We start from the raw sequence: 12,434 nt of genomic DNA on the forward strand, positions 1-12,434 counted from the left end.
CGTGTTTTAAATGACATATGTCTTTCGGGTATACATACATATCAATTTGGAATGCAGGTTGAACAATTTATATTACAATATCGTGGAAATCGTGTGAAATCTTTGACCTTTTTGAAGGGAAATAAAAGGTTGGAAACTTTTGGAACCCTACATGTGAATTCAAGCCTTATATATTTTCTCTATCACAGAACAAGGATAGAATTTTCAACAATATATTTTATATTATATTACAACTATTCCTGAGAATGTCATCCATTATAATTCAACAATTTCTTTCTCATAAATCAAAACAAAAAAGCAAGAGAGAGAGAACTACGTGAGATACAGTGCAAAATGGTCCCTATAACACATTAATATATTTTCCTTGGAAAATTAAAAGAAAAGAAAGTTCCAGGGAAAGCAATCCACAAAGCAAGACCACTTTGTGGAGTTTCGATAGCTCAATATTTTGATTACCACAAAAGAGTGTGGTCCAATGAGACACGTGGAAGAATGAGAATTGGACAATGCCCCCTTTTTTTTCCCTATTCTTTTGTTTTCTATACTTTTTCTGCTGGCATGCAAGAGTTGATAGGTGGAAAAGCTATGGAAAATAGTGATAAAATTTTATGTATAAATAAGGTTACACAAATCCAAGATCTATCATAATAAGAATTTAGAACGCAAAATATACTGAATTTTTAATCTATGATTCAACAATAGAAATAATATTGACCAGATGACTGCTGGTCTTCAGTGCATTACGATCTTCTTTTTCTTTTCTTTGCAACTCTTTAATAGATAAGATCCTTATGTTTTTCGAATGACAAGAGAGGGGACTTGGTCTTTCCTTTTATATAATGAATCCCTAGTCCGACCCTTTATGGGAGGTAAGGTTTCCATATTTATTGTATTCATGTATTATTATTGGATACATGAACTGGTATTTTCATATATCACTATTGCATACATGAATCAGTAGATTCATATTCATGTATCTCTGCTAAATAAATGATGAGTAGATCTAATTATAGGATATAATTAATTGTCACTTTATCAAGACCAAGTAAGCTTAGTCTATTTTATAAAAGACAAAATAAATATAAATAATAGAAATCCATAATTCTTTATTGAGAAAATATAACAAATTGTAAGAATAAGAAATGACAGGCTGGAATCATGATGACAATTTGTCCACCTAACCTCCGAAAGGACAGTTTCGCTAAGGAATTGGATAGCATATGTGAAGGAGCAGCTAGTAATATTTGAGAAGAAAGAAAAATTTTGAGAAGAATGAAGAGTATGATTTTGAGGGCATGAATTAACACTTTTTTTAAAGTATATTTTCAATTTTCAGGATATAATAAAGTCCTTAACATAGTTATTAGAATTGTGAAAATGATAGTGTAAGAATGTTGTTTATATAATAAACGAACGTACATGTCTTTCAATGTAAATAGTCATTTATTTCATAAGATGACTATTCAAAAGTTGTTTCCTTTCAAAAAATGACTATTCAAAAGTTATTACCTTTCATAATACAACTATTCATAAAAATTATATTGAATAACCTTTCATAATACAACTATTAAAAAGTTATATTTAATAAGGTAATTATTTATAGGGGCATTTTTAAGAATAACCCTTAAAGATAAGATATTTTTAAAAATAATCCTCTTTATAATTTTAACTATTTTTAGCCAAGTTGAACAAAATTATCTTTAATGAAATTACACGCCATGTACAAAAATATGTTACACTCTATGATTAGGTTGTTACACGTCATATACAAAAACATGTGACACGTCATGGTTAGTTGTTACATGGTATGTTGAAAAAAAATACTATTGTTACACACCATGTACAAAAACATATTACATGTCATAGTTAGGTTGTTACATGTCGTATTGAAAAAAATACTGTTATTACACGCTATGTATAAAAACATATTGCACGCCATGGTTAAAAAATGTTATTACATGCCATGTTGAAAAAAAATATTGTTGTTACACACCATATTGAAAACATATTGTTGTTACACGTTATATTCAAAAATATTTTGTTATACTTTAATACCTAAAGTTGTTGTTATTTACAAACCTAAACTTCAAATCCTCTTAACTCTTTTCATTTCTTTTTTTTTTTTTATAATTTGGCACCGATTAAAGTGTTTCTAACATGTTTTCATAAATCAAAACACAAATTTTCTTATTTAAAACACCTATTTCAACTAACAATCAAAAAAAAATTTCTTTGAAAATCTAGGTTTATAAATTTCAAATTCTTAAGTTTATTGGTGTCTAAATCCCAAATTGATCCAATCAAAAGCTATTTTAAATATCAGTGATCATTTCTATAGTTTTAGTTTTATCCAAAATACCTAAAAATCAAATTCTTCAAATAGCCACCCACCCAAGCACATCAAAACCATCACTTGGTGTCTTGAAAACGTAGGAAAGAGAAATCTAAAAGCGCGGGAGAAAGAAATCGGGAACATACCAGATGAATTCTGAAGAAAGAAATTGATAAAATTAGAGAGAGTGGGATGGTGAGAGAGAGAAATCAAAAGCACAAATGGAGAGAAATTGTAATGAATGCTTTAATTTATTTAAAATAGTTACACGGGGTATTTTTATCAAGTCATGGCTAAATATGGCTAAAAACATTTAAATTTATTTTGATGTTTATTTTTGAAATGTTCTTATCAAGAAAGGTTATTTCTCATAATTTTCTCTTATTTATAACTTTTTAGTCACAACTTTTGATTAATAAGACCAATAGTAACAAATTATCTAACAACTAGTTGAAGTTGAGAATCAATTAGCCTTTCTTTCATCCACTTTGTATATTAAAGAAAGAAATTGAACATGAAGACAATGACTGTGTGATGTGGTGTTGTCTTTTACCATATCTTTGACAACTGTTGAAAAATATATTAAAGATAAATTTATTCTAAAAATATTTATCTCGATTTGTAGCTCAACAGAATGACAAAACACAATCGAAATTTGCAGCTACGAAGTTGAAGTATTATGTTTTTAATTTGAACAATGTTTGTTTGTTAATTAGGAGCAGAAACAAGGAATGGAAATCCTCTATCCTTTAAAGGTGTCCCATTCTGTGCTTTGTTCACAAAAACTTACTAGAAGTAAAAGATTTCCATTTAGAAACAAAATAGATTTATTCAAGTAAATGAATCCTTTTACCGTTTAATGACCAAATAAATGAACTATTACTGTACACATTTATAGAACGATTTACCCTTTTAAAGGTTTTTTATTCAATTAGTTAGTTTTTTGAGTTTTTCTTTCCTAATTTTAATGCTAGTATAAAAGTGTTAGCTTTATCAGGTTTAAAATTATTATAATTTTGAAATGACAAAAGTGATCAAAATTGCTTCAATGATCTTTGAGCTTCTTTGAGTGATCTTTGAACTTGTTTGAATGATTTTTGAAGATGTTTGAAAATTTTTTTGAACTTAATTTATTAATGTTAATGTAAAGCCCGACCTTATAAAATACTATTCATGACATACATGTGATGATAGCATGATTGCATGCTAGGAGAGTCCAGAAAAATTTACAAAAGTCGGTATTGTACCTAGAGGTACAATAAAGTTTATTTAATCCTCGAACTAGATCACATAGGAATTTTAAGGTGAGATTAAGAGTTTCACAGTTCATGGATGACTTAAAATGGTAATTTGGAGTTTGAGGATCAATTTGGAGTCAAATAGGAATTTTCACTAACTAGGGGTAAAATGGTCATTTGCCACCTGGGGACAAAATGAGAATTTTAGAAAAGAATTTTTTGGCCCCATTTGACTTATTGGAGTATGATTTGAGGTTTAGAAGTGAAAAATTTTAATTTCGGTATAATTTGGAGTATAGGGGTAAAATGATAATTTTGCTACCTCAGGGGCAAAATTGTAATTTTCCACCACCAGGATATTTTTCCAGCACATGGTCTTCCTTTATCTTCATCTTTGACCCTTTGACTAAACATGTGGTGGAGATAAAATGTTTAAATTTTTAAAATTTTAAAAATGGACAAATTAGAAAATGCCATGTGTCAAGCTTAGGATATTTTATTATTTAACTTAAAAATCAGCACAAATCAGCCCATTATTCCCCAAATATTCGGCCAAGCAAGGAAGAGAGGGAAAGAAAGGAAAAACAAAACCTAGGTGAGGAATTTCAAGAGAAAAAGTGTGGAAAATCAAGGGAAACAAGTGAAAAAGGTAAGATTTTTCAACTTAAGCTTGAAATCTATTTTCCTTAAGCATTTCTCTTCATTTTCCATGCTTAAATTGCATGTTTTTATGATGAATTGTTGGCTGATCAAAATGGGTTAGGAGAGAGAAAGTTATTGGATTTATTTGATTTTAATTTATGTTAGTATTTTTGAGAAAAAAATGACCAAAATACCCTTATGTGGCGAAAATTTTATTTTGATTGTTTTTGATCTAAAATAGTGTATATTCTCTAAAAACTTGATATTTAACAACGATTGCTCAAGGGAATAGAGAAACTGATATGTAAGCCTTGCGGGGTTTCGGTTGGCATTCCGGATAATGAGTGTTAATCGAGACGTCGCGACGATTGTCATGGGCCTGAGGGAGGTTCCGGGTCGTGACAATTCTATTAGTATCAGAGCTTTTGGTTTTAAAGATAAGAGTTTTTGGTTTTAAAGTGGTTTGAAAAATTTACAGTATCAGTGTGGCCCCGGATTAAGTTAGGTTAGGTTGAATAGAATGCATGCATTTTCATATAGAGCCTAAGGTTCCCTAAGCTTGCTCGTTTTCTCTTATAGATTATTATGCCTCCTCGACTTGAACGCCCACCTCTCACTAGATCGGTTGGGAGGGGAAAAGGTCGTTCCCAACATCGTCAGCTAGATGCAGTAGGGGAAGAATCGGCTGCATCTACCATTCGGGCAGCACCTGCTGCTGAGCAGGCCGATAGTCCTCCACATCCTCCATCTCCTCTGCCACCTACGGGTATTCCCACCATGCCTACTAAGGCAGCACAAGCATTGGCAGCTTTCTTTGCCGCAATGGCTGATCAAGCTCAAACTGATCAAGTTCCACCTGTAGTGCGTCCAGCTACTCCTTTAGTTTCACCACCAGTACAGGATGTATCCATTTCCAAGAAGCTGAAGGAGGCTAGGCAATTGGGTTGTGTATCTTTCACGGGTGAGTTGGATGCCATTGTGGCAAAGGACTGGATTAATCAAGTTTCAGAGACTCTCTCTGATATGGGATTAGACGACGACATGAAGTTGATGGTGGCTACGAGATTATTAGAGAAGAGGGCTCGTACTTGGTGGAATTCGGTGAAGTCCCGTTTCGCTACTCCTCAGACATGGTCCGATTTTTTCAAGGAGTTCGATGGTCAGTATTTCACTTATTTCCATCAGAAAGAAAAGAAAAGAGAATTTCTGAGTTTGAAACAGGGAAATCTAACTGTAGAGGAGTACGAGACTCGTTTTAACGAGTTGATGTTATATGTGCCGGATATGGTGAAATCTGAGCAGGATCAGGCCAGCTATTTCGAGGAAGAGCTCCGTAATGAGATTAGAGAGCGAATGACAGTGATTGGTAGGGAGCCACATAAGGAGGTGGTACAGATGGCTTTACAGGCTGAGAAGCTCGCGACTGAGAATAGGAGGATTCGGACTGAATTTGCAAAAAAGAGGAATCTTGGTATGTCTTCTAGTCAGCCAGTAAAAAGAGGCAAGGATTCAGCGACTTCAGAGAGCACTACTTCTGTTTTTGTGACATTTCCTCGACCTCCATTTCCACCATCACAGCAGAGACCTTCGAGGTTTAGCAAATTTGCTATGACTGGTTCTGGGAAGAGTTCCAGAGGTTCTGACAGATGCAAAAATTGTGGCAATTATCATAATGGGCTATGTAGAGGGTCAACAAAATGTTTCCAATGTGGACAGACAGGACATATTAGGAGTAATTACTCACGGTTAGGACGAGCCACTGTAGCTGCATCATCTCCACCAGCTCGTACTGATATACAGAGGAAAAATTCTTTTGGGATACCACCGAGACAGGGAGTAGCCATACGGTCCGGTGTGGAGAGTAATACCCCGACACATCCACCTTTGAGACCACAGACTCTTACCGCGACAAGAGTTTTTGCTGTGACAGAAGATGAGGCACGGGTCTGACCTGAAGCAGTGACAGGTACTATGTCTTTATTTGATAAAGATGCTTATGTTTTGATAGATTCTGGCTCAGATGGATCTTATGTGAGTACGACATTTGCATCAATTGCTGATAGAAACCTATCACCATTAGAGGGAGAAATTATAGTGCATACCCCTCTAGGAGAACAGTTGATTAGAAATACTTGTTATAGAGACTGTGGGGTAACGGTAGGTGAGGAAGAATTTAAGGGTGACTTAATTCCTCTAGAGATCTTGGATTTTGATTTAATATTGGGTATGGACTGGTTAACTGCACATCGGGCGAACGTGGATTGTTTTCGAAAAGAAGTTGTTCTTCGAAATTCGGAGGGAGCAGAGATTGTGTTTGTAGAGGAACGTCGAGTGTTACCATCATGTGTAATCTCGGCCATCAAAGCTTCGAAATGAGTGCAAAAAGGGTATCCGGCTTATTTGGCATACGTGATCGATACTTCAAAGGGGGAACCTAAGTTAGAGGATGTCCCAATAGTAAGTGAGTTTCCTAATATTTTTCCTGATGATTTACCGGGACTACCTCCTAATCAAGAGCTTGAGTTCCCCATTGATTTACTTCCGGGTACCGCACCTATTTCTATTCCTCCATATAGAATGGCTCCAGCAGAGTTGAAGGAACTGAAAGTCCAGTTGCAAGATTTGGTGGATAAAGGTTTCATTCGCCCTAGCATTTCTCCTTGGGGAGCACCAGTCCTATTTGTAAAGAAGAAGGATGACACTCTTCGATTGTGTATCGATTATCGTCAGCTGAACCGAGTGACCATCAAGAATAAATACCCTTTACCCCAGATAGATGATCTTTTTGATTAATTACGAGGTGCTATGGTATTCTCTAAGATTGATTTGAGATCTGGGTACTATCAGTCGAGGATTAAGGAGCAGGATGTACCCAAGACTGCCTTCAGGACGCGTTATGGGCATTATGAGTTTCTAGTGATGTCGTTTGGTTTGACTAATGCCCCGACAGTTTTTATGGATCTTATGAACAGGGTGTTCCATCCATACTTGGATAAGTTTGTGATAGTATTCATCGATGACATCCTGGTTTATTCGAAGAATGATGATGAACATGCTGCCCATTTGCGCATTGTGTTGCAAACTTTGCGCGAGAGACAACTCTATGCCAATTTCTCTAAATGTGAATTCTGGTTGAAGGAAGTGGTTTTCTTGGGACATGTGGTGTCCGGAGCTGAAATTTATGTCAATCCCAAGAAAATTGAGGCAATCTTACAATGGGAGCAACAGAGAACGGTAATTGAGATTCGTAGTTTCTTTGGCTTAGTCGGTTATTATCGGAGATTTGTTCAGGGATTTTCTTTGATAGCAGCTCCTCTGACTCGTTTGACTCGTAAAGGAGTTAAGTTTGAGTGGGATGATGTTTGTGAGAATCGATTTCAGGAGCTAAAGAACCGGTTAACCTCCGCTCCTGTTTTAACACTTCCTGTTAGTGGAAAAGAATTTGTGGTATATACCGATGCATCTAAGTTGGGATTAGGGTGTGTGTTGATGCAGGACGAGAAGGTAATAGCTTATGCTTCCGAACAGTTAAAGAAGCACAAGACGAATTACCCTACTCACGACTTGGAGTTAGCAGTAGTAGTCTTTGCATTGAAAATTTGGAGACATTATTTATATGGTGAGCGTTGCCGAATTTTTACTGATCATAAGAGTTTGAAGTATTTGCTCACCTAGAAAGAGCTTAACTTGAGACAGAGACGATGGTTAGAGTTGATTAAGGATTATGACTTAGTGATTGATTATCATCCGGGAAAAGCAAATGTTGTAGCGGATGCCTTAAGTCGTAAATCCTCATCGTCGTTAGCAACACTTCAGAGTTCTTATTTTTCGATGTTACTTGAGATGAAATCTCTAGGGATCCAGTTGAATAATGGTGAGGATGGAACCCTACTTGCTAGCTTCGTCGTGAGACCTTCATTGTTGAATCAGATAAGAGAATTGCAGAAATCTGATGATTGGTTGAAGCAGGAAGTTCAAAAGCTGCAAGATGGAGAAGCTAGTGAGTTTAGACTCAGCGATGATGGTACTTTGATGCTTAGAGACTGAATTTGTGTCCCTAAGGATGATCAGTTGAGACGAGCTATTTTGGAGGAAGCTCATTCTTCCGCCTACGCTTTACATCCCGAAAGCACCAAGATGTATCAGACTATTAAAGAAAGTTATTGGTGGCCGGGTATGAAACGAGACATAGCAGAGTTTGTAGCGAAATGTCTCACATGCCAACAGATCAAGGCGGAGCATCAAAAATCGTCAGGTACTCTTCAGCCTTTACCAATTCCTGAATGGAAGTGGGAACACGTGACTATGGACTTTGTATTGGGTTTACCGTAGACACAAAGTGGGAAGGATGCTATTTTGGTGATTGTGGATAGATTGACTAAGTCCGCCCATTTCTTGGCTATCCATAGCACGTATTCTATTGAGAGGCTGGCAAGACTTTATATAGATGAGATTGTGAGATTACACGGAGTCCCAGTTTCTATTGTGTCAGATCGAGACCTTCGATTTACTTCTCGATTTTGGTCGAAATTTCAGGAAGCTCTTGGAACTAAATTGAGATTTAGTACTACCTTTCATCCACAGATAAATGGTCAATCTGAGAGAACTATTCAAACATTAGAGGATATGTTACGGGCTTGTGTCATTGACTTTATCGGGAGTTGGGACAGACACTTGCCATTGGTGGAGTTTGCTTATAATAACAGTTTTCAGTCTAGTATTAGGATGGCACCATACGAGGCTTTGTATGGAAGGAAATGCCGAACTCAGCTCTGTTGGGATGAAGTAGGTGAGAGGAAATTGGTGAATGTGGAATTGATTGATTTGACAAACGATAAGGTCAAAGTTATCCGAGAGCGATTAAAGACAGCTCAAGATAGGTAGAAGAATTATTTGGATAAACGAAGGAAAGATTTGGAGTTTGAAGTCAACGATAAAGTTTTTCTTAAGGTTTCTCCTTGAAAAGGTAATAATTTAAAATTTTCAAGTATTAAATCTTATTTGATTATACTATTGTGATAATTTGTGGTATTTATTGGATGATGAAAGGTGTGATTCGATTCGCGAAGAGGGGAAAGCTCAATCCAAGATACATTGGACCCTTTCGTATCATTGAAAGGATTGGGCCAGTGGCTTACAGACTTGAATTACCCTCAGAGTTAGATCGGATTCATAATGTCTTCCACGTCTCGATGTTGAAAAAGTATGTTCCCGATCCCTCTCACATTTTAGAGACACCTCCCATTGAGTTGCATGAGGATTTAAAGTTCGAGGTGCAGCGTGTACGTATTCTAGATATAAAGGATCGAGTGCTAAGGAACAAGAGCATTCCAATGGTGAAAGTATTGTGGAAGAATGCTCGAATGGAGGAGATGACGTGGCAAGTCGAGAGCCAGATGAGAAACCAATATCCACATCTTTTCTTCGAATCCGGTAAATGAAATTTTGAGGTCAAAATTTTATTTTAAGGGGGGTAGTGCTGTAAAGCCCGACCTTATAAAATACTATTCATGACATACATGTGATGATAGCATGATTGCATGCTAAGAGAGTCTCGAAAAATTTACAAAAGTCGGTATTGTACCTAGAGGTACAATAAAGTTTATTTAATCCTCGAACTAAATCAAATAGGAATTTTAAGGTGAGATTAAGAGTTTCACAGTTCATGGATGACTTAAAATGGTAATTTGGAGTTTGAGGATCAATTTGGAGTCAAATCGGAAGTTTCACTAACTAGGGGCAAAATGGTCATTTACCACCTGGGGACAAAATGGGAATTTTAGAAAAGAATTTTTTGGCCCCATTTGACTTATTGGAGTATAATTTGACTTATTGGAGTATGATTTGAGGTTTAGAAGTGAAACATTTTAATTTCGGTACAATTTGGAGTATAGGGGTAAAATGGTAATTTTACCACCTCAGGGGCAAAATTGTAATTTTCCACCACCAGGATATTTTTCCAGCACATGGTCTTCCTTTATCTTCATCTTTGACCCTTGACTAAACATGTGGTGGAGATAAAATGTTTAAATTTTTAAAATTTTAAAAATAGACCAATTAGAAAATGCCATGTGTCAAGCTTAGGATATTTTATTATTTAACTTAAAAATCAGCACAAATCAGCCCATTATTCCCCAAATATTCGGCCAAGCAAGGAAGAGAGGGAAAGAAAGGAAAAACAAAACCTAGGTGAGGAATTTCAAGAGAAAAAGTGTGGAAAATCAAGGAAAACAAGTGAAAAAGGTAGGATTTTTCAACTTAAGCTTGAAATCTATTTTCCTTAAGCATTTCTCTTCATTTTCCATGCTTAAATTGCATGTTTTTATGATGAATTGTTGGCTGATCAAAATGGGTTAGGAGAGAGAAAGTTGTTGGATTTATTTGATTTTAATTTATGTTAGTGTTTTTAGTTAGTTTAGCATATTTAGAAACAAAACAACAAGAAAAGAATTTATTTTCTCCCACAACCATTAATGGCTGAATTTACCATGTATTGAGTGAGGATGAGTTTGATTTTTATTCTAGTAGAATTGGTTAAGAAATGATGAATTATGAGCCTAGAAAAATAATGGGAATTTTCGGAGGAAAAATACGAATTTTTACCCACTAGGGGTATTTTTCGTAATTTACTATCGAGACTAATAATTTGCACCACACTGAGGGACATTAAGTTAATTTGGGTGCAATTGAGATATAGAAACTGAAAAGAATTAAATTGGAGTTTAAACGGACGCGTTAGGAATTTAATCGGGTGATAAGACGAATTAGGCCAATACTGAGTTTAAATAGTTACCAGTGCATTTTTGCATTCCATATCATGCATTGGTAGTCGAAATTAGTTTAATTTTGATTTAGTACCAACTTGGTGAAATTCTGGATTTTGTACTGTGTCAAGGTGGTGAGTCCTCCGATAAAGGTAAGGAAATTGCATCCGAGGACCAGTAGACAGAGTGCTTCAAAAGTCTGCATTCTAAACATTGTGAGTAAACTTACTATCATTTTAATTATCTAGGGTGGTTTTTAAATGATTTCATGAATTCTATGAAAAAAGAAATTTAAAAAGGTAAATTTTCATGTTTTATGAATAAATGTGTTTCAATGAAATTAAATTATAAATTGTTTTGAAATTAATAGTGATTTTGAAAAATAGAGTACACGGAGACTGTTAATTGTGGCAATTTGATTGTTTAAATTAACTGGCTTATGATAAATCGAGCATGATTGGCTAGTTGGCAATTGTATTGAAATGCGAATTGTTTGGTTACCTTGAAAAACTGTGAATTACAAAATTGTCATATCATGTTATTGAGTTTTATTATATGGTGGATTATATATTAATTAATCACTGCAGTAGGGGGTTTTTGTGGACCAGCCTTTTAGAGGGGCACGGTAAACCCCATTATATTCTTACCTCAAACGGAAAGGCGCGTAGGGTATCTCCTGGGGTAAAGTTTAGGGTTCACTTCACACTAAACCACCACGTGAGGGGGAACTCAGCCAACGCCAAGGAACGGCTATGTTTTCAAAACAAAAACATGATTTATGTGAAATGTGAATTTTAATAGCCTTGGCGGTCTCGGTAGGATGCCTCGGCCAAGGTGTCCCCGAGAATGGATTTATGGCACAAGCCTAGATTTTTATGAGATTCATAAGCCTTTTTACGTGTTTTGAACAAAATGTGTTCTAATGCTATAACCCAGTTTATGATGATTTACTTTATTATCTCCATGTACTCAACTCTAGATGTTTATGATGATGTATGTTTACTCATTGGGATTTTATAATCTCACCACCCTCCTTTCCACCTATTTCAGGTTCAGTATAGACTGTAGATAGCTGATCTCATCGAGGAGTACCATTGGATCTGCATTTTTCAAACCGTAGATTCACAGTCCTCTTTACTTTTGTTTATTCGGGGGCCCTCTTGTTATTGTAAATTAAATTAAATATTTTGGCTTACTGTATTTCAGTATGTATAAATTTATTTAGCTTTTATGCTATAAAAATTATTCACGTATAACTCTATAAATATTGTTTTATAAGAAAATAGAATATTTCCCTTAATATTTCTTTTATTTTCTTATTATATTCAAATAATCGTAATTTCGTTTTAAATGAAGATTTTAAACTTTTAAACTCATTTTGAATATGAATTATGTATTTTGTACTTGTATATTACGTTTTAGCCAGTTTCGAAATTTTTGAGAAAAAAAATGACCAAA

General features: G+C 35.1%; 1 long non-coding RNA gene across 1 annotated transcript; it reads left to right on the plus strand.

The window, feature by feature from the left end:
• Positions 1-10,323: 10,323 nt before the first annotated feature.
• Positions 10,324-12,218, plus strand: LOC148761204 (uncharacterized). Its single transcript, XR_016028056.1, has 3 exons — positions 10,324-10,455; positions 11,108-11,191; positions 12,027-12,218. It is a non-coding gene; the product is annotated as an uncharacterized LOC148761204 (long non-coding RNA).
• The last annotated feature ends 216 nt before the right edge of the window (positions 12,219-12,434 follow it).

Source organism: Theobroma cacao, chromosome 8, assembly GCF_053813885.1.
Source record: "Theobroma cacao isolate CCN51 chromosome 8, ASM5381388v1, whole genome shotgun sequence".
Lineage (NCBI taxonomy): Eukaryota > Viridiplantae > Streptophyta > Magnoliopsida > Malvales > Malvaceae > Theobroma > Theobroma cacao.